Source organism: Ischnura elegans, chromosome 8, assembly GCF_921293095.1.
Source record: "Ischnura elegans chromosome 8, ioIscEleg1.1, whole genome shotgun sequence".
Taxonomy (NCBI): domain Eukaryota; kingdom Metazoa; phylum Arthropoda; class Insecta; order Odonata; family Coenagrionidae; genus Ischnura; species Ischnura elegans.
The window spans coordinates 69,384,869-69,406,222 of NC_060253.1; positions in this window are offsets into that span (position 1 = coordinate 69,384,869).

Below are 21,354 nucleotides of genomic sequence, written 5' to 3' on the forward strand. Positions count from 1 at the left end.
CGCTTCTCCGCCTCTCCGCCTCCCCGCCACCGTGACCCGACCCGACCTCCGCCTCCGGAGGCCTCCGGGAAGAAAAGCCTCCTCCTCCTCCACGTGGGCCCAACTGTCGCACATGTCCGGCGCGCTGATCCGGGTGTTTCCGGGTCGCCATGCTCCGGGAGCATGTCGGGGGCGGGCCGTGTGACGAAGGGGCAGGGCCTCCCGCATTTTGTCCCTAAGATCCTCTTCGCACAGGGCCGCCCCCCGCAGGTGTCGGAAACGGCCGCGGCGGCGCCACCTTCGCCAGAAGGGCCGCTCGGACGGCCCCCACTCTCCGGGCCCCGGGCGACGAACCTTCCGCGCCGCTGGCAACGAAGGGGGAGTGCGGCCGAGAGTCGAACTCGGCACCCCTCCTGCTGCCCTCTCTGTAGCGACCGGTGATATATCCTCTTCGGTGATTCGGTATCAGATTGTCAGCTGTTTTTGGACGGTCTGGGCCTGAGGATATGGCGATGACGACTTGCTCCTTGCTGTTCCCTTTTTTTCAGTTCAGCGGCAAAGTAGACAGCGTCACCAAGTCATGCCATTTCGAAGCGTGAAAGCGCCATCATCCTTGATTTGGAAAAAATATAAAAAAACAAGTATATAATACATCCATATAAAATTATACAAATTTCTCCCAAGCGGATTTTAAATAAATGACTGGGTACTAAAATTCCAAATTATAATGCGCAATAGTTTTACATTCACACACGAAGTTCAACTAATTTGAAGCAAGTGAAGCTTCATGGATAATAAGCAAACATATTTGAAAAAGAGAAAATGGGTTGCAACGTTTCAGGTTATTTAATTACTATTGCACGAAAAAAATGCCGATTTTTTCAGTTTTTGTTTCGCCTGCAGTAGGCTACAACCAGAAAAAAATGATCAAAATCAGTCAAGCAATTAATTCCCTTCCTGTATTAGCAAGGGCTTAGATGAAGAAAGGAGGCTAGAGTGGTGGGCCACGATCAATGTTAATTTATATTAACTCATATTTAACACTGACAACTCCTGAAATTGTGCACTATTATTATACAAATAATGATGTATACGAAGGAGTACCTACCGCTTCCATGTCTGGAAATGCCCTCGCGCCAGATTAATAAGATTTCTGATCGATTAGAAATTATTTTGACTGCGGCACTTGAGTTTATTTTCCTCATCTAATTGACGGAACCTTTATCAAGGCCGTTTTACACGGTACACGGAATTGCGCAGGTTAGAGCTGCATTAATTTCTAAAATGGCGTGGAATTGCGCGAATGCATGACGAAATTAGAATAGGGGCTATTTTGCCGTCTCGCATCCACGCATTCTCGCATGCGTTCTAGCAATTCACCGCACTACACGACGCAATTTTGATTGAGCCTTCACACGTACGTCAGACTGCGCAATTCCGTGTACCGTGTAAAACGGCCTTTAGGAAAAATAACGATTCCATGATATATTCCTTGATTCCCAATACTACCGTATCCTTAAGCAAGCTTTAAATAGAGAATAGCATAAAAGAAAACTCGTAAACAAATGTAAAATCAAAGTATATTCTGCCCTTATAATCAGCCCCGAGTTCTTAACCCGGAGGGAATCCCGAAAAAAGTTTACCCACACCATTCACCAGAAAAGCATGAAATCTTATTTCAAAGCATAAATAAATTCCCTTCCTATTCTTCCCACGTAATTTTTCGCAAAATATTGGAGATTGGAATGTCGGTTGAGTCTCACCATCTTCTGTCTCTTGCCTCTCCAAATGCCCTCTCCCTATACTTATGCTCTTATTTCAGTCCGCGGTGGGGAAAAAAATAAAACAAAGAAAACTAACATAAAAAATATACAGTCGTCGAAAACGGACAAAAATACGGTCCGCGTGTTTTCTGCGGAAACTCGTCGGGAAGGCGGGTCAAACCAGAGTGGAGATGGAGAGAGGGGGTTGGTTCAGGTGAGCAGCGAGAAAGAAGATAAAAAAAATACGCAGAAACATTTCGAAGGAGCCAAGGTTGCGACCGTGTTTGGGGAAAAAAGAGGGAGGAATTGGACAGGGGAAGGAGGGGAAGAAAGTGGAGTGGGAATGGGAGCAGGTGAGAGGGGAAGTGAGGGGGTGGGGGGAGAGGGGGTGGGGGAATTCCGTCGGGAACTGGAGGAGACGGAAGAGAGACAGGGATGAAGGGAAACGAGGGGAGGAAGTATGGGGAGGGGATGGAGGGGAAGGAAAACCAAAAGACGTATATTCAGGGAGGTCTCCTCACGTTGGTGACACGAAATATTCGAAGGGGAATATACATGTTGTATGGTCTTGTGATGTAGAGATGAAGGGAAACGAGGGGAGGAAGTATGGGGAGGGGATGGAGGGGAAGGAAAACCAAAAGACGTGTATTCAGGGAGGTCTCCTCACGTTGGTGACACGAAATATTCGAAGGGAAATATACATGTTGTATGGTCTTCATGCACCATAAAGGATAAAAACCACCACGCAGCGTTGAGGTTTTATAGAAAATATTAATAAAATTTAAAAAAGAATGAAAGAAAATGTTTTTTTCCAATTACACTATAAAATGTACTAATTAGTAAAAAAAATAAGCTTCTTATTGCTCGGAGAACTAAGTGTGGGTGCTGATTACAAATTCTAAAAACGCAGTCTTTCACATTTGTTGACAATACTTAGCACTGCATCATACTTAAGGCCCGAACAGTTGAATCCAGAAATTTAACTGAAATTTCGTGAATAATTTACGTGAATTTCTCACTAAAAATTAAATTCCACACTCTCCAGAAATTGAACAGAAATTTCGTACATAATTTCCGTGAAATTTTGAATAAAAATTAAATAGCCGCCCTTTCCGATTCTTTCGCACAAGTCATGAGAAAAGAGACTAAATCAATAAAGAAAGAATGAAGGAAATATTCATTTAAGACGTTTAATATAATTATTATTACTTACTGAATGTCTTGAATAAAATACAATTCAAGAACAATAATTTTTTACATCCATATGATTTATTGGAGATGACCATTTTCTATGGACAAGTAAGTGGGTTCTTGATTTTGGACGCTAATCTAGGTGGCGTTATATCACACGACATGATTTGCAGACGAAACCAAGTGGTAAAGAAAAAGAAAATAGAAAAGTGAATCTCAAATGAATGCCATTGATCTCCGAGAGAGTAAAGGATTCGATTCAAGTTTCATGACCCCTCGCCAACGCTCCTTCGTCAATCCCTTTCTCTTTCTGCTTCTCATCGGCTTGCTACTCTCCGATTTCTCCATGGAGAAGACCTAGGTGCAAATCGATGACTTCTACAAAGTATGACGATAAAACAGACCAAAAAGGTTTTTAGTCTGCACGAAATAGGATGAATCCTAGAAATGCTCGTAGATAAACTTTATGATTCGACGGAAATAAATTCCTTAAAGTATGTATGATATTTGGAGGACAAGACCGACAGCTGAGATCATCTGCGCATTGGTGAAGGACAGGTTAAGAAGGGTGGAGAGAAACCCGGCGTCGGCAGTAGTCTGCTCTTTACGAAAGGCGCCAAGTGGTCCACGGCGTCCGACGGACGGAGTGTTGCGCTTGCTATGTCCTCCACGGAACATTCAAGCAGGGATCGGGCAATCTTTGAAAATTCTCTGCCATCGCTGGGATTTGATCCCCAGCCCACTGAGTGGGAAGCCAACACTCTAGCCACCACACCAACCCGATGCCCATTAACTCCTTAAAATGGCTTAAAAATTTCAACTACTTATTAAGAGTAAGACTAAATCTATTCATCGTTTTTATTCATTTGAACTCAACCCTCCGCCACAGCGACTAATGCATAATCTACCCTAAGCAAACTACCAGTAAACCTCCCCCAGTGGGTTCAGATTTGAATTCCGGCGGAGCCTAGACTTCCCATAGATTTACGATCACTGCCTTAGTCGCATCCGGACGGTTTCTCTAGCACAGCATACCGTCCGTCAGATAGGACGTTAGACTTCGAGGACATTCTAATGTTGGGAAGGTGTTGGCTGCTGATTCCCTTCTTTCTTATCAACCATTTCAGCCTTCTTTTGGCAAAGTGACAGCAGTAGTCGGTATTCTCAGCAGAATAATCCAGCATATCTCTAGAAAAATTAGTATTTTGTTACTGCATCTGTTATTTGATGGACTACTGAGCGAAAAATTTCTGATGAAATGCCATTGAGCTTCTGGGAGCCAACTAAAACACTTCGCATAATCAGCGAGTGCTATAATCTTCCGTGATGTCATAACTTTCGATTCTACACTCAATACCGGCTTGAAATATTTCATCTCATATAAGAGACACTTTCATAAAAAAAGGCAATGGACCAGGCAAAACCACGATTTTTTACACCACTCCGAAAACCATTTTCTTCCCTCTGCTTGATGACTTTATTTTAATGCAATGAATAAATTTCAGTTCTTTTCACACATGTGCGAGCTTGTATCTTGATTAAGACATTATACATTTATAATAAGAAAATCATATTTTATATAATTACCACTTTTTGACAAGGCATTTATAATAATATTATTGAAGTACTTCCAAATTAATACTGCAGCAACTGACAGTCCATTCATAACCTGCAGACCTAAAGACGCTAATGGAGAGCTGCATGACAGCTACATGTGTCGTGCTTTCTTGTACATGTACGGCAGAAATCTAGAGAATGCCATAGAAATTGCGAAATGATGGGCACAATGAAAAAATAGTAAAATGCATTCAGAGAATGAAAAGGATAAAGTTTTATGCAGCAGCAGACTAATCGGACATATTATGATTTTATGAAGGATGAAAATCGACGCACGACGATAAAAACGGTATCATATAGGGAAAATGGAGAGATAAGCTCAATATCACAGTATAATGGAAATTCATCTCATTGTATAATATTCTTCTGGAATAAAAATTTTAGAGAAATGAAATATAAGGCTACTTAATTGAAAGATTTACCATACGTCACGCTACTTAAAAATGGTGTGATTTCTATTTGGACGACCACAAAAATATGGTAACGAAAGATTTTCTGCATGAAATATGAATCAAACTATATTAAATTTGGAAGTGTGTGGTCTTGATCACTCGGATTCATTTTATGAGCGAGGAATCGAAACAAAAAAAAAGAACGTTCAAAAGCTACGGACGCAGAGAGATTATATTGGGAAAAATTAAATTTTAAATATTCAACTATGATTTTATATAGTATTTCTCCTGTATGCAACGTCAAGGAAAATGAATAAAATCTAACTTAGCTAACCAAGCTCGTTTTTTATAACATTTCTATCAATTATTTCCTGCTAAATATTTCCAAACTATTAGAGTATCATTTTCAACTAAGGTAAGGGCGAAATGATTTTTACCTATATCTTGGCCTCGGATAACCTCAACGGAACACAACCTTATGTGCTCATTTATCACAACGACCACCGTTATGGTAGTGAGAATATGGTAGCGATAGCTATGGTAACCGAAACTAAAATTTCATGTCATAAGCCAGAAGTCCTCAACTTTTTTTATGCCAGGACCAACAATTGATTTCACACTGTCCCGAGGGCCACAATGCTTCATGTCAATTTACCACCACATCAATAAAATTAAAAAAACATGTGAATTCAAAGTGGAATAATTTCAATTGGTAAAAAAGTTCAATCAATCAATGCGATTTTTTAAATTCTAGAAACAAGAAGCTAGCTTGCGTGCCGAGGGTTGAAGAGCCTCATTGAAGGCGAAGAAAAATTTCGTGATTATGCACCAGGTCAATAATACCTCTTCGAACCTATAACAATCATGACTGGACGCGATGGCGCCGGGCGCAACAATACCGGAGTAGCCCGCGATGACGGAGCCCCCTCGACCGCAGGGGCGCCAGCATATGCATCCCCACTCCCAGACTTCGCCCACTTTTCACGGGCCCACCTCGCGAAACTTTGGCCCACGAGATCGGCCGCGATCGCCGGCACCCCGACACCACGCGGCCGATCCACCCCATACGAGTCGTCTCCCTTAGGTTTTGTCGACCACGACAGTTTCAGCCCTATAAAACTCGATTATGATTTTATAGCACGTAAAGGATCGAGACAATTAAAAGATATCACACGGCCAGGCATGTAAAATCTCAACGCAGGATACCGGTACCTTATTCATCTGTGTGGAAAGAGCAGAATGTTAAGTTCCGATATGACAGTATTTCCTCTCAAAATGATTAATCGACACGCTGCAGGAGAGTGGGAGAAATTGACGTTAGGAAAGCAGCAAAACTGAACGAAAAGTGTACTTTCAGGGTCGAGATAATTAATATATATCACTTGACCACGCTTATAAAATCTCGACGCAGGATCTCTTTTATTTCTTTGGAAAGAGCAGAAAAATGAACTCCAATATTCGACTTCGATGAGACAGTGTTTTATCTCGCGATGAATAATCAACACTGAAAGCAGGATGGAGAAATTGACTTTAGAGTGACAACAAAATTGAGCGAAAAATATATGCAGGCCTTTTAGGTAATGGGGCGAACTATGGGATTCATAATGTTTTGAAATCAATCATTCGCTACTCTTTACTGACGCGTAAATGGTAAGTAAAGAGTAGTACAAGTTTTTGGATGGACATGAGACGTTATCTCCCCTATCTTCACATTTCATTGAACATGGAAAAATGATGGCTAATCTACGTTGTCTCGTCCTGATCCAAAGAAAGAAAGAAAGAATACCTGACTAAGAACGTAGAAAACGAGAGGGTAAAATGGATGATCAGGAACCAAACATTTCGTCGGTTTTCTCAGTCAAATGCAAGCATCAATCGGACATTACTGATATACCGGCGCAAATCGGTTGAACAGGGGAACTCAAAGGTCCCCAATTTCTAATCCAAATCGCATCGGTAACTGTGCTCGTCATGCCAGCAATTGCCTGGAAGTTGAATAACCACAATTGAGACCAATCCGAAAGTATGCAGTAGGGAGAGTCAAAACTATCAGAAACGCGGGGGTTCAATTGGAAATAAAATGGTCTCCACTGTCAAATACAAATCGGGCATGAATACTGAGGTAACGTCATACGAGCAATTGCCTTCACGTTGAATAATGACAACATACTCCAATCTGATATTCAGTCAGAGCTCGAATCAAAATTATTATAATAGCGGAATTTGACTCCTCCATTTTTTATGGTTGTAAACGAACGATTCCAGACAAGCAATAGACGATGAAGTAAAAGCAAAAAATGGTCAAAAAACAAATAAGTCCGCTGTATAAAAGGCACGAAGGATGTGATGGATGACTTTATGAAAACTACCCACAATGTCCTACCTTAATCACTTGCGGAGGTCGATATCCGAGGATTCTCCGGCAGATAAAACCACCGGGAGCCGCCTCATGCAAATCACATTCACTCACAAGACCCTGGCGAGAACCATATATCACTGTTACTTTTGCGGGGAAAACGGCAGATACGAATATCGTAGGTGGAACACTAGCGGCGAGTCCCTCCCGCGACACGTTGAAATGGAGCGACACTTAAGGATTTTCCAGGAGACGAATTTTAGTTTCCAAGATCCCCACGCTAAGTCCTTTCTCACTTGTTATCGTGTGCAGAGAACGGTGACATCCCTCTAACGTCTCCCAAAGATCCGAACGGCACTGCGCGCTCGGTGGGACTATAGCGGGATAGCGGGGAGTGGGACTAACCGGAGGGGAGGGAGAGAGAGGGGAGGTAGAGGTTGGGCAGGTAGGGGAGGTGACTTTCCCCTCTCTGCGTCCTCCGAACCCAATGCAACTCTTTACGGGGAGGAGGGGGGGAAATAGGGAGAGGGGAGGAGTGGAAGAAGCAGACGAGAGAAGTCAGAGAGGGAAAGGAGAGGAAAAAGGTTTGATCATCAGCGTCGCAGATTCGTGTCCCGAAAACTTTCGTTCTCAACGTCACACCGACGCCCGGGGGGTGCATGTAATTGGGGGAGGGGAGACGAGGGGGCATTCCCCATTCTCCGCCGAAATGAGAAGAAAAAAATTACGTATTACATTGTATTTATTGCTTGCCATGGTCCCCTTAGCGCCTATCGTTATAATTAGGCAAATATGGACGCCGGGTTTCTTTCATGTCGAGTGACTGAGATCGGAAACATTGAAATTCATCAACTATGTAAAAAAAACTTTTCGCATCCTGCGCTATGGCAAGGCTACAACATGCAGAGATTACTCGACTTAAAAAAATAAAATTTTCGTACTTAAGTACATCAAATGTCACTATTAGCTCACACTGAACTCCATGTAAAATTTGTTGTTAAATGACAAAGTACTATACAGTGTAATTGAAACAATTTCAAAATCGCTTTGAACTATAGTGAAAATATATCATATTCAAATTTAATCATTGTGTCTCAATTGCAAATAAAGATTTCATGAATAGTCGTACCTTCACGAACGAAATTCCCCAGAGCATATATAGTATGATATCAGAATATATTTGTTTATACATAGCTTTCTTTATATATTTGGCAATTTCAACCAGCATGTCATTAAAGCGTGATTTAAGAGCACTATGAATCGACCAGTTTCATACCTACGATAGGTTACAGGTCTCTACATTAGGGTGCTCAATTAAAATCATTTCGAAATTTTTAAAAAATACACGTGAAGATAGAACCGAAAAATTTGGTATAAATTTTATATCTTACTACCAGGTCACCCGGCGTTGCTGGGGAAGGATAGTACACAGAATTTTTATGACGTCACTTAACAAAAGATAGTGAGAAACGATTAAAAAACGTGTCGGACGCCACCGACAGTAGTACTACGGGATTTTATAGCAGAAGATGCTCCTTCGCACTTACTTTGGTCGCAATCAGTGCAGTCGTCCTGTAACACATAGCGGACGTACAAACAGACATCCTCTTTTTACACATAGGTAAAAGATTTCTCGCCCGAAAATACGGATAAAAGTCGATTTTTTCAAGTAATAAGGGGAGAAATTTAGCTCAGATGGAGCAGAAGTAAGATTGAGATCGAGATTGATTGCATAGCAATTTTTGGAAGGCAAGCCATTCGAAGTCATGAGTTATAGCAAACTCGCAGCCAATGGGAGCACCTGCCTAAAACTTTATGTGAATAAAAAATGATGCGTTTTCGACGTTAACATCACGAAATTTGGTTCCAACTGGTATAATCTATCCAGACATAAATTTTTGAGACAACATTTTTCCCGACCCTGTATGCACATGTATTCCAGAAACATGAGAGATATTATCCCGAACACTTACGATAGCTATTGGAATTCGTTTTTCCCCCGAACCATAAAGGAATTCAGTAAATGCTTGTCGTTATTTTGCTGGAGCATTTTATTTTCGTATGTAAACGGCAGGTGTCCTAACACCCCCTGCCACACGCCTTTTTTAGGCAGCTTGCGGGGTAGTATGTAGATGTGGATAAAACATCGGCACGTTACTGCAAAAACTTTTGCCATCCCAGCAGCTACTATAACTTCATCATTATAAACTCTATCTCAAACTTCCTATAATTTGAACAAATTTAATGCACCTCTTGCAGCGAAAGAATCCCGACTTCCGTGATCCCTCCGTTACTTTATCTCGGCTTGAATGAGAGGGAGGTTTTGCATGCCCTTGGGCGTGAGAGCCAGCCTTTTGAAATGGGTATTCGGATGGACTAGACTTGTGGCGTTTGGGAAGGGGCGGGGAGAGGAAGAGAGGGAAATATAGAGAGGGTTATGAGGAAGTTTTCCCAACTGCAATATCAAAACCAAATACTTTAACGCATTCCTATGCCAACAAGAAAATAATTTTCAACGTGATGGTTGACAGAAAATGATGTTAAACATAGGACTAAGGGCATGCAGAATGCGAATATTCAACCATTTTATCATTAAGTGACCAGTTTTCATAGCTAAAGATTGTAAGATTTCCCGGTGAATACTATTGATGAAATCTTATCGGGTTTGGCACCGGGTAAGGCGGTCAGAGGCCAACGTTACGATGATAAAACTCCCTCATTCATCAGGGCTAAGTCTGACTGAAGACGATGATCACTCTAAGTCCTGATGATGATGAAGTTGTTTCTCATCGAAACGTTTACCTAAAACAGCCTTACCCGGTGCTAAACCCGACAAGGTTTCATCAATAGTTTTCACAGTTGTTTTAAACAGCCGTAGTTCCATTCAAATACAAATTGAATATTTGGTCTCATTTAAAATAAAGCATTTGCTAACTCATAACTCAAAATGTAGAAATTTGACCCGCAAGCATAATGAATGTTTATAAACCATGAGAGGGGACCGGATTGGTGTGGTGGCTAGAGTGTTGACTTCCCATCCCATGGACTCAGGTTCAAATCCCGGCGGTGGCAGAGAATTTTCAGAGGCTACCCGATCCCTGCTTGAGGGTTGGGCGGTGGACATTTCAAGCCCAGCACTCCGTCCATCGGATTGGACGTTAAGACGTTGATCCTCTTGGCGCCTCACCTTAAGATCCAGCTGATGCCAGCGCCGGGTTTCTCTCCACCATTCCTTACCTTCCCTTCCCTCATGGCGCAAATAACCTCAACTGTCGGTCGCCTTCTCCAAATACCATACCACAAGAACGCGCCATAAGGACCAGTATAAAAAATGAGTATTCTCAAGGAAAGTAGAATGCTTGCGGACGTCAATCGATGATGTGTAATAGGGTAGTTTCCTTCATCAAAGAAAACAAAAGGCAATAATTGCGATTCGTTACCCACCATTAGTGTATTCATAATATACAAATTATTTCGTTTTATAAATGCCGGTGTAGACGAATGGCAATGGTCCATTTTTATCCTCATTTGAAAAGGGCCAGATTGGCGCCCATGCGATGCCACTCCACGTGACGTCACAGGGACCTAGTTTCTATACGAGAAGATAGGAGTTATACGTCGTCTGAGGTTACCAATGCATGCATGAGGCGCAGAGCTCAGGGAAACATGTCTTAATAATCACTTATTAAAACTGGCTAAGGTCGGAAAGTTTTCCTCGTTTGATAAGGTATTAATAATCCTTATTTAAGCCAAGCGCTACCAGGCGGCAGGGCACTAGGCTACCCGCTGGCAGCCTGCGACGTATCAGCGCTAAGCCTCGCCTCAAGGTCACCTCACCGGGCGGAGGGGGAACCAGAAATACGACGTACGGAGAGATTTCCCATCATTCATACTAACGCGTCGCGTTTTCGCGCGCTTGAAAATTTTCACTTTTCATTTAATCGCGAAAAATAGATATTATCATTTAAAAATCTAAAAGCGTGAAATACGTACTCCAGGAGTAATAATCTTTCGATTAAGGCAATAAAAAAATAATAGGAAACCACCCTATTAGACGAGCGTATTATGAATTGTTCATGAGAATGATATGCACTTCTTATATCTCGCACCAACATCTTAAGGAAGCATACTAAATCGGCGGAGAATGCTCGAAAAGCAACTACAGCGATTGGTCCTCATTTACGCATAAAAACCCTACGTAACCCTCCATTTTTATTTGGGTACACAGAATGAAGTATACTATCGGATAGTTTTATTTTTCTCGATAATTCTGTGAAAATATCAGTGAAAAATCTCGAAATATTCACTGTAGTTTTTAAAATTTAAGCTTTTCCTCCAATAAAAGGTGTGAGACATACGTGATTCTTCAATTCAGATGAGAAAAGACCATCAGTATGGTTTTTGCTTCTCTCGTTAATACTGTGCAAATATTAGAAAAGAAAATCTCAAAATAAAGAATGGAAAAGAACGTAACGAAGAAAATTCGCTGAGGTAATGAACCCATTTAGATTCGGATAGGGGAGGGTAATAGGAAAAAAAATACAATAAATAAATAATGAAATGAGAAACCTAGAAGCCAAGGGGAGAAGTTCAGTTTTTTTATTTTTGCAGATAACTACAAATAATGGTTTGTGGAGTAGACAATACTATTGTGTCAAAGGGATGCAAGTGGATCACTCATAAGCATATATGTATAGATTCAGTGATTTACATGTATCTGTTTGTGGCAAAAATATTGTGCACGGCACCAGCTAATATCTGCAATTATCTACAAAAAACAATTGCACTATCTCCCTTGGCTTCTAAGGCCTTCAAACGGCAAATTGTAATGCCTGCAGAGAAAAGATTTTTCGCTGAGGTAGTGAACCCCCTTTAGATTTGGAGAGGGAAGAATAACAGGAAAAGAAACGATAAATAAATAAATAATGAAATGACAAAATGTAATGGTCTGCATAAAAAAGATTCTTCGGTGAGGTAAAAACCCCCTTTAGATTTGGAGAGCAACAGAAAAAACACAATAAATAAATGAATAGTAAAATGGCAAATTGTAATGGTCAGCACAGAAAATCTTCTTCGCTGAGGTAGTGAACCTCCTTTAGATTTGAAGATGGAGAAGGTAGGGGTGAGTTTTTGAGGAGAAGGGAGGGAGGTGGGGGGGAGAGACTAGGAGATATGCCAGGAAAGAAGAAGGAAGGAGACAGAAAGAGGAAAGGGAGACAGAAGGGAGGAGAAGAGAGGGAGAGAAGAGAGGGATAAATAGAACTGTAAAGCGTGGAGCGCAAGGAGTGTAGGCATTGGCGAGGGTAACCTTGGAACCGATCGTCTAGTATTGTCGAGAGAGAGAGAAGAAATTGGAATAAAATCGTCGACGGAGGGAAGGGAGGGTGGGGGAGTGAAAATTTTGGCAGCTGGCACTCAAGACTTCGTCGCGTTCTCGCGTTTGGGAGTTTCCACCGAAAGCGAAGAAAGTAAATGCCATTTACACGAATATATCAAACATCTTGCTCGGATAGCTGAAAACTATTGCCCTTCATAAATAAATAATCTCTTCATTGCACATTTTTGCATATTTTATAAACCGATTTAAAAAAATTGAGAAATTATTATATAACTACTTTTGAATTATTAGCACATTTAAAATCCATCACATGCCACATATGGAACATGTTTTTCTATGTGAGCGAAGCTTGGACATTGATAGCAGCGGAGAAGTCAAGAGAGGAGGCATTCAAAATATGGTTCTGCCGAAGTATCATGAAGATAAGATGGATCGACCGAGTAAGTAATGAGGAAGTGTTAAGAAGAGTGGGGGAAAAGAAAGTTTAAAAAAACTTAAGCAGAAGACTGTAGTTGGACACATTATGAGATATAATGGCCTGATGAAAGCAAACCTAGAGAGACAGGTGGAGGGGAAGAAGGTCAAGGGACGGCCCTGAATGAGTTACATAGGACAGGTTATGAAGGATGTAAAAGAAAAGAAATACATCGATACGAAAACGATAGCGGATATAAGAGAGGAATGGAGAGCTGCGTAAAACCAATGTTAACGTTGTAGATTAGTGATAATGATGATAACCAAATTTATGTTAACTCAAATCATCCAATTAATTTACGATAAACGTAATTGATTATCGTAAATAAATAAATAAATATCCTAAACATTGAAGTTGATGCGTAGTTTTCCGCGGCGTTGTCTAGATGATGTCTCCATGTTCCTGGGTTTCACCGCGTGGATTTTCTTTGTGACGACAGTTTCGCCGGTATTCCAACCGGCGTCTTCAGGTCGACATCGATCTGAAGACGCCGGTTGGAATACCGGCGAAACTGTCGTCAAAAAGAAAATCCACGCGGCAAAACCCAGAAACATGGAGACATCATCCTAAACATTGTTTCTTTTCTTAAAGCTATGGAGGTCCTGGCACCAAAATACCTTATATTTTGGCTCAAAACTTTCGAGGGAAGTGCATAGTTATACCAAATATGCTTCACTAGTTATTCAAGACCAAGTTTTCAGCTGTGCATATTCCATTAGCGAAGACTATTTGAGGAGCGGGGTCTAGAGGCTTCTCCCGCATAAAAATCTTGGTTCCTCTAGAACCACTGCGCTTTGACGCTCTTGTGCGATAAGTTTCAGAATTTTATGATTGATGAAGGAAATGAAGTCCACCCTGGGTGGATTAATTCGTTTGCGACTAAACTGACTGCGATTTCAACGACCGATGACACCACGAATATTACAAAAGCGGGTCCTCAAGTCGGCTCCATAATGTTTTGTCATTTACCGCGCATTTAAATGGGTTTACAATAGTCGCCACTCGCGTCGCTGACGGACAAAGTGATCCTATTTTGACGAGGAAATAAGTTAAAATTAGGGATGTTAGCTGAAATTAATAGACATGATGATGCTTTTATCGAATATATCGAATTAATAATTTATCGAATTCGTAACTTTTCGATGATATTCCTTGCAATTACAAACATTATACTATAAAATATTGGAAAAAAAATTGGATCGATTTGCACTCGTCACTGACATTGCCACATTCTTTAATACCTTTCTGCATATTCTTCTCTCACTAAGCTCACTAATACTCATAAATTCATTCATCGTACTCATGATTATGGATTCATCCACCTGTCCTAACCAGGAACAACTAGAGAAAATCCATGCTATTCACAATATATCACGTCTGCCAAAAAATGAGTAAGGTAAATGTGCAAAGCGCAATTGAACAGTTAAAACTGTGTAATAAATTCGGTAACACGAATCGATTTTCAAAATTTCTACGTACCAAAAAATTATAACAAAAGAAATCATTAATATTAAGAGATAAATCGCCATATTTATAATCAAATGTACTAATTCGGTGGGAAAATAGAAGTTCTCTTATCGCAGCCGTTCACTAATCGAGGCTCCTTTGATGAGAAATAAAGTTTACGACACCTGAATCGATATTTGGCAAGAAACCGCGCATAACCTTGGACGCGATAGTCCATCATATCAGAAAGCCATCGTGAATAAGCTGCGATATACTTTTGTTCTCGCAAACCCAAAATGAAAAAAAAAAATATCGGGAATAAAAATTGCATCAGTTTTAGAAGAAAAGGAAAAAAAACACGCTTGCACTCAGCTACTGTATTTGCAAAAATCTAAGTCAACCATTGTTTTGAAACTCCAACGGGGGAAAATATGATTATTAATTGGAAAAATTGAAAGAAAAACTCAAATCGTAAAATAAATCTGTAAAATGTATAACATTGGTAGACATTTCTGTCCTATTTACTCGAATAAAAATGCGGCTAAATTGACGATCTATCATAATTTACTTTGTTTTTTTATGAGTGCTATGTGATGTAATTATTTATACTATACTAAATAGTTATGTATACCCTCTTATATAATTATGAATACCATATTCTGGTTACGAAATGAAAAATGAGATATATACACTGTCGTAAGTTGAAGCATACAAATTCTTTTAGCAAAGGAAAAGAAATGATAGAAGAAAGAAAGCAGTCAAAAAACTTCCAAAGTATACTTCTACAATTTCATGCGTTCAGGTTAAAAGGGTAGTCTAAAAACCCCGTCATACGCCTGTTGAAGCTGCTAGGTTGTACGTAGATGCAGGCGCTAGCTATTATTCATCTAAATTCGTAACTGTAAGTAATTTGATGGTACTAGAGTGCTTGCTTCCCAATGCAGCTCTGTTTGCACCATATGAGAGTTTTCACTTCGCTTCCACTTGACTTCGGTATTCCAGTAGAGAAAGTTAATAGGACGCATCACTCCTGCTCCTTAGGACACATTTTAACATTTGACACGACGTGATGCTTGCTTAAAACGCATGCTATGAATCTGTAATTTCAGGGAGAACAGATCCAACCCCTGTTGATATCCACCCCTTAATTCACTACAAAAATTCTAATTGAGAAAATGCGGAGGTAAAACTTTTTAATTCAAGAAACAGTAAAAAAAAAACTCAATAAAGTTGATATTATACATAACAAAAATTTCATAGTGATACCTTATTTCTAAGCTAGCAATACGTCCAGAAATAAAGAGCAGGCGTGCAAGATATGCATCAAATTAATTGTCTGTTGAGTATGTGCAAATACTGGAGTGAATACTTTTTAGGGCGAGAAAAATTTTAAGTTCACGAAAAAGTCGAAAACTCAATATTAATCATTCAGCATACATTATAAGAATTTCATAGTGATAGCTTAGTTCTGAGGTAGTATTACGTCTAGAAATAAATGCCAGCTGTGCAAAAATGCATCGAGTTAATCGCCTGAATATAAATGCAAGTTACTGAAATACCTTTTTGGGCGAGAAACATTTTAAACTCAGGGAACACTGAAAAACTAAATAAATTCCGAGAAAATGGCTTCGTGGTTCAACTGGCTAACACGCCTGACCAGCAATTGGAGACCCAGGTTCGAATCCCGAGAAAGTCAAATAGTTTTTCATGGCGAACTTCATCCTTAGTGTATTAAACTTTGCAACCGTGCACGTGACTGCGTACAAAATCACTTGTTTCACGCAGTGCTTTGACTTAAAATTAGTAAGCATCATAAAAAATTCCTTAGTGATCGTTCTAAGACAGTACCTAATATGTCAAGAAATAACGACCAGGCTAGCGAGATATGCGCCCAGTTAACTATCTAAATATTGGTGCAAATACTGCAGTCAATGCATTTTAAGGCGAGGGGAATGAGATGCATGAGTATAAGTTAAGTAAGAAGTATAACTATATTAGAAATCGAGCCATGCAATAGCGCGAACGAAGTTCAGATGGGAAGTGGGGACTGGTAAAACACAACGGCGGAGGAGGCACTGCTTTGTGCCGGAAGGATTGAGGCACTGCTTTGGTCTCCCAGGGAGGAAAATTCGCGGCTCAGCCGAAAAGCACGTGCTTCCCATGCCAGACCAAAGATTTCACTTTTCCGACAACCGCCTCTGCCTCGAAATTCGCACGACGCGCTGCTTAGAAACGAGGCACAATTCCACGCAAACAAATATCACACGATGGATGCCGATACAGTTGCTTCACTTAAATAACGTGACGGAGAAAAAGATTGGAACATGGCATCACACAAAGAAGAAAGTTGAATGATTCAGGATACACCAATCTTTTCTTCACCTCGTAGAGATGTGAACGTTGTGTCACTTGATGTATTTCTCCCAGGTTTTCAAACCGGTTGAGTCGTTCCATATTTGTGCGAAAATTATTAGAGAAAAAAATTATTCGCCCTGACCGGGATTTTTCAGTGTGGGATTTTCACGCAAATTGTGCATTGCTAGTGAAAGTTATCACCTTGTCTAGTCTCGGCTTATTTAAATCGTTCCATATTTACCGGTTTTCAAGGTCATAGATCGTCTACAGCGTGAATTCGACGCTGAAGACGAATAAAGACCCGGACCTCGTAACATAACAAATGGAGGACTCAACCGCTTTGATGCCCGAGATAAAAATGTGTAATTAATGCATCACAATTTTTGTCACATCGGTTGACCAATTTTATACTCAACCTTACGATAATGTTGACCGTTAAAATAAATACTATCAATCAGTATTTCTCGTTAAAATCGAGATTTTTGCACAGTAATCGTTTCGTAATACTCCTCAATACCTTTCCGTTAATCCTGTTTCGTCCTTTCTTCGTTCTTCATCAGCTTACGGCACTTCCATCCTACCGGAGTTCTCCGTGACCGGAGCCGCTTAGTGTAGTTTCCTCCGGATACAGTCACCCATCGGCACCCAAGCACTGTCGAGGTATCGTGAACAACTATTACAACTTGTTCCTCTTCACGTATGGCCGTGCCGGAGAAGGACCACCTCTCACGCGGACGTAACCGCCGCTTTGGAGAGATGACGATGAGAAAAGGAAACAAAACACTGTGGAGCACACGCTGAATCGGTACGTCACCAATTTACGAAATTTTTAATGAAGGAAGGAGGCTAATTTCTCCCAAGTGTGAATAAGAAGCAAAACTGTAACTGCCTCTTTACCACTACTGAAAAAAAACCCATGTCCAGCGTACGAAAGATCAGTATATATCATGCGTATGATATTGACAGAGGAAAAATAAGCACGGTGCCTCCTGGAAGAATAAAAAAAATGAAGCTGTTCCTTTTCGATATATGCTAGGTATAACGACGTTAAATTGCAGCAATTATTATTTTCTTATCCTCTTCTCATTTCTCTAACGCACGTATATATCGAGATCACTCACGAACTCTTACTATGATACTGCACAAAAAACACTGTTCAGCACACGAGACTTCAGTATGTTTCCGATATATGTGATGTTGACTGATGAAAAAATAAAGGTTGAGGAAGAATCACTCAAACAAAGCTGTCCTTTTTCGTGCTAAGAATATAAATTTGGTACCGGCACGATTATTGTTCCCTTAACCCTCGCCTTTTTCACGTACTTCGCGTTCACAACCTTTTCGCCACGCGTTCTCTCTCGTTCGAAGTCGACTCACTCACTGGCTACCCTAGTTCATTCCCGTCTTTCCTTCATTCCCACCCTCGAGAAGTGGGAGAGGGAAGCAAAATAAAACCATAACCCCCCTCCCCTCTCTCTCCCCTTTTCTCTCTCTCCCTATCCTCCTTCTACTTCTCCTCTTCCCCTTCCTATTACTTCTTCCCTTCCTTCAACCTCCGCCAAAGAGTCTTTAAATTCCCTCGCTCCTCATCCTATTCGCGCCGCTCTAAAGGACGAAACCCTTCCTCCCTCACGTAGAGCGCAAACAAACAAACATATGCGCTCACGTCACACGTAGAGAGGAACCTTTTTCAAGGTAGGTAGTGTGTGGACGATAAAATTTGTCCTTCAATAAGAAGAAGATAGCATTTTTGCAGGGAACAACCTCCCCATTTAACGTTAAAAAAATATTTATTCTCCGATTCAATTTCCCACTAAGTATATATTTCTCCAATCGTCTCATCCCGCTAAACTATTTCCAACCATATCTTCTCTCTCTAGATTCCTATACCATCATGTCACGCTCACTTCTCTGTGATTAATCATTTTTCTTTCATTCCGTTTCCTTTCACTAAACCACCTATTAGACGTCAAAACTTCCTGGGGGTGAAGACCTGAAGGCAGCTTAAACAGAGTTAGGCACTGATAGGCTTCATAATGGCGTCGGCAAGAACAGAAACGCTAAGTCAGGGATAAGGACGGACGTCATTACACGACGAAAATATAAATGAAATGTTTGAAGGCCCTCAAGGAATAGAACTCACTCCGCGGAAAGTATTTAGTACAAAACAGAGAAAAAGTACACGGGTAACGTGGTTCTCGATGGAAATAGAGCAAAATTATCGAGGTGGAAAAAACGGTTCCGAATGATAAAAATTTGACGCGGACAAGAGAGTGAGTTGACGATTAGAAAAAATCGCGAAGCGGGGAAATAGATACACACTCGATTTTGATTTGTGATTTAAGTCCAACAGAACTGGAGGGATAAAATTGGTGCGTAGTAGACGTACACACGACACACGCAACTAGCAAAAGTATCAGTACCTTTACTTAACGCAGCGGAGAGAGTGAGTTGGCGATTTAAAAAAGACGCAGCGCTTAGAAACAGATGCTCACTCGCTCGTGTTTTTTGACCAGGAATTCGAGGGGAGAAAAGTAGTGCATGGCAGACGTACTTGCACACGACACACGGAACGGGCACGGTATATGTACAATGCAAATGTACGCTTGTGGGTACGTACGCTGCATGTAAGTTTTATCAGTTTATATAGTATGTGTGCACGGTGGTATTTCCGAACTTTTCACGCCAAACTTGCCTCCACCTCCCTCGCCGACAGACTCATCCCATCTCGGACTGTCTGGGGAGGATTTTGACTGGCTTCGGCGCAAGCGCTATCGCCACAGTCTGGAGGTGAGGCGGAGGGAATAGAGGGGGGGATATCTGTGTGTGTATGTGTTTGGAGAGAGGGGGCCGGGGGGTGGGCGTGGTGGGGCGCGGAGGCGGCGGTTTGGCGTGGCGGCAGTCAGGGAGGAGAGCCAGGAGGAGGTGGGGAGAGAGGGGAGGTAAAGACACGATAGGGGAGGGTAAAGATTCGGGAAAGGGGAAGTGGCGGGGGTAGAGGTGTTTTTCGGTGAGATGGGAAGGGAAAGGTTGGAAATGTGGAGAGAAAGGGAAATTTGGACGGGAAAAAGGAAAGATGGGGGAGGGATGGGGCAGGGGGGATTTTAAGGGGTACAGTGCGTGAGAGTGGATGTCACTGATGTCACACACTCACAGCGGGGTGGGCGATTCCAGTCTTCACCGCGGGTATGTTGTGTCGGAACGACAAAAACTAGTGGATTCACATGTTATTCACACATTCAACACATGATGGAGTTCAACTTACTCTTTGGAAGGCATTTATATCGTTAGGCGAAAGTGTATTGTATTGTAATAGAGAAATCTCCATGCGTAGCAAGGTTTCCGGGTTGACCTCCGCGTCGATTCATCTTCAAGACGACAGTTTCGCCGGCGTTGCAGCTAGCGTCTTCAGGTACGAAGTATCGCATGCAGGTTTTTGCTCGTCTTATATAGGCCTTGGTTTGGGCTAGGAAACCTTGCTACGCATGCTGTACCACCCCGCGAAAGTCTCCATCAACAAGAGAAATCTCCAGGTGGACACTTAAATCCTTTATAAATATGCTTGCGACTGACATAGTGGTGAAGCTCGGAATATTAATTGATATTAATATTATGATATTTATCCAATAATATATTTTTCTCGGAACATTAATCTCGGAATATTAATTTCATATTTATAATTGACAAAATTGAAAAATTGTGAAACATCTCCGATTTATAAAAACTCTTCTCGGGATACAGCGCGGGTAAGATTATATGAGAGCGCCGACGTTTCGGGTACCGACTCGCTACCCATTCTCACGGCTACTGAGATTGGGTAGCGAGTTGGTACCCGAAACGTCGGCGCTCTCATATAATCTTACCCGCGCGGTATGCTGAGAAGAGTTTTTACATGTTGTTCGCCGGGAAAGTGTAAAATCTAATATCTCCGATTAAAATAAATTGAGATGGCGAGATGTATTTGTACGAGCTGTAGTCAATTATCCTGTGATAGAGAATATAATAGGCCGAAATTGCACTTTACGGCGCGGAAACATGGATCCTAATGAAAAAGGACGGGAGAATACTGGAGGCTATCGAGATGTGGCTTTAGAGAAGAATGGAGAAGTTGAAGTGGACGGAGAGGAGGAGGAACGACTAAGTGCTAGACAAGGTGGGTGAAGAGAGGCAGCTTCTGAATGAGATACAGACGAGATAGATGATATGGATGGAGCGAATACTGAGCTGGACACTGAGCGGGGAAGTGATGTTGAAAACAAATTTGGAAGGTAGAATATTGATATGTATAGCGAGAGTGGATGTCATTGAAGTCACACACAGAGTGGGGTGGGCAACTCAAGTCTTCACCGCGGGTACGTTTTGTCGGAGCCACAATTACAAGCGGAATTACATATTATCCACTTTTTTTAACATATGATGGAGTTCGCTTTACTTAATGGGAT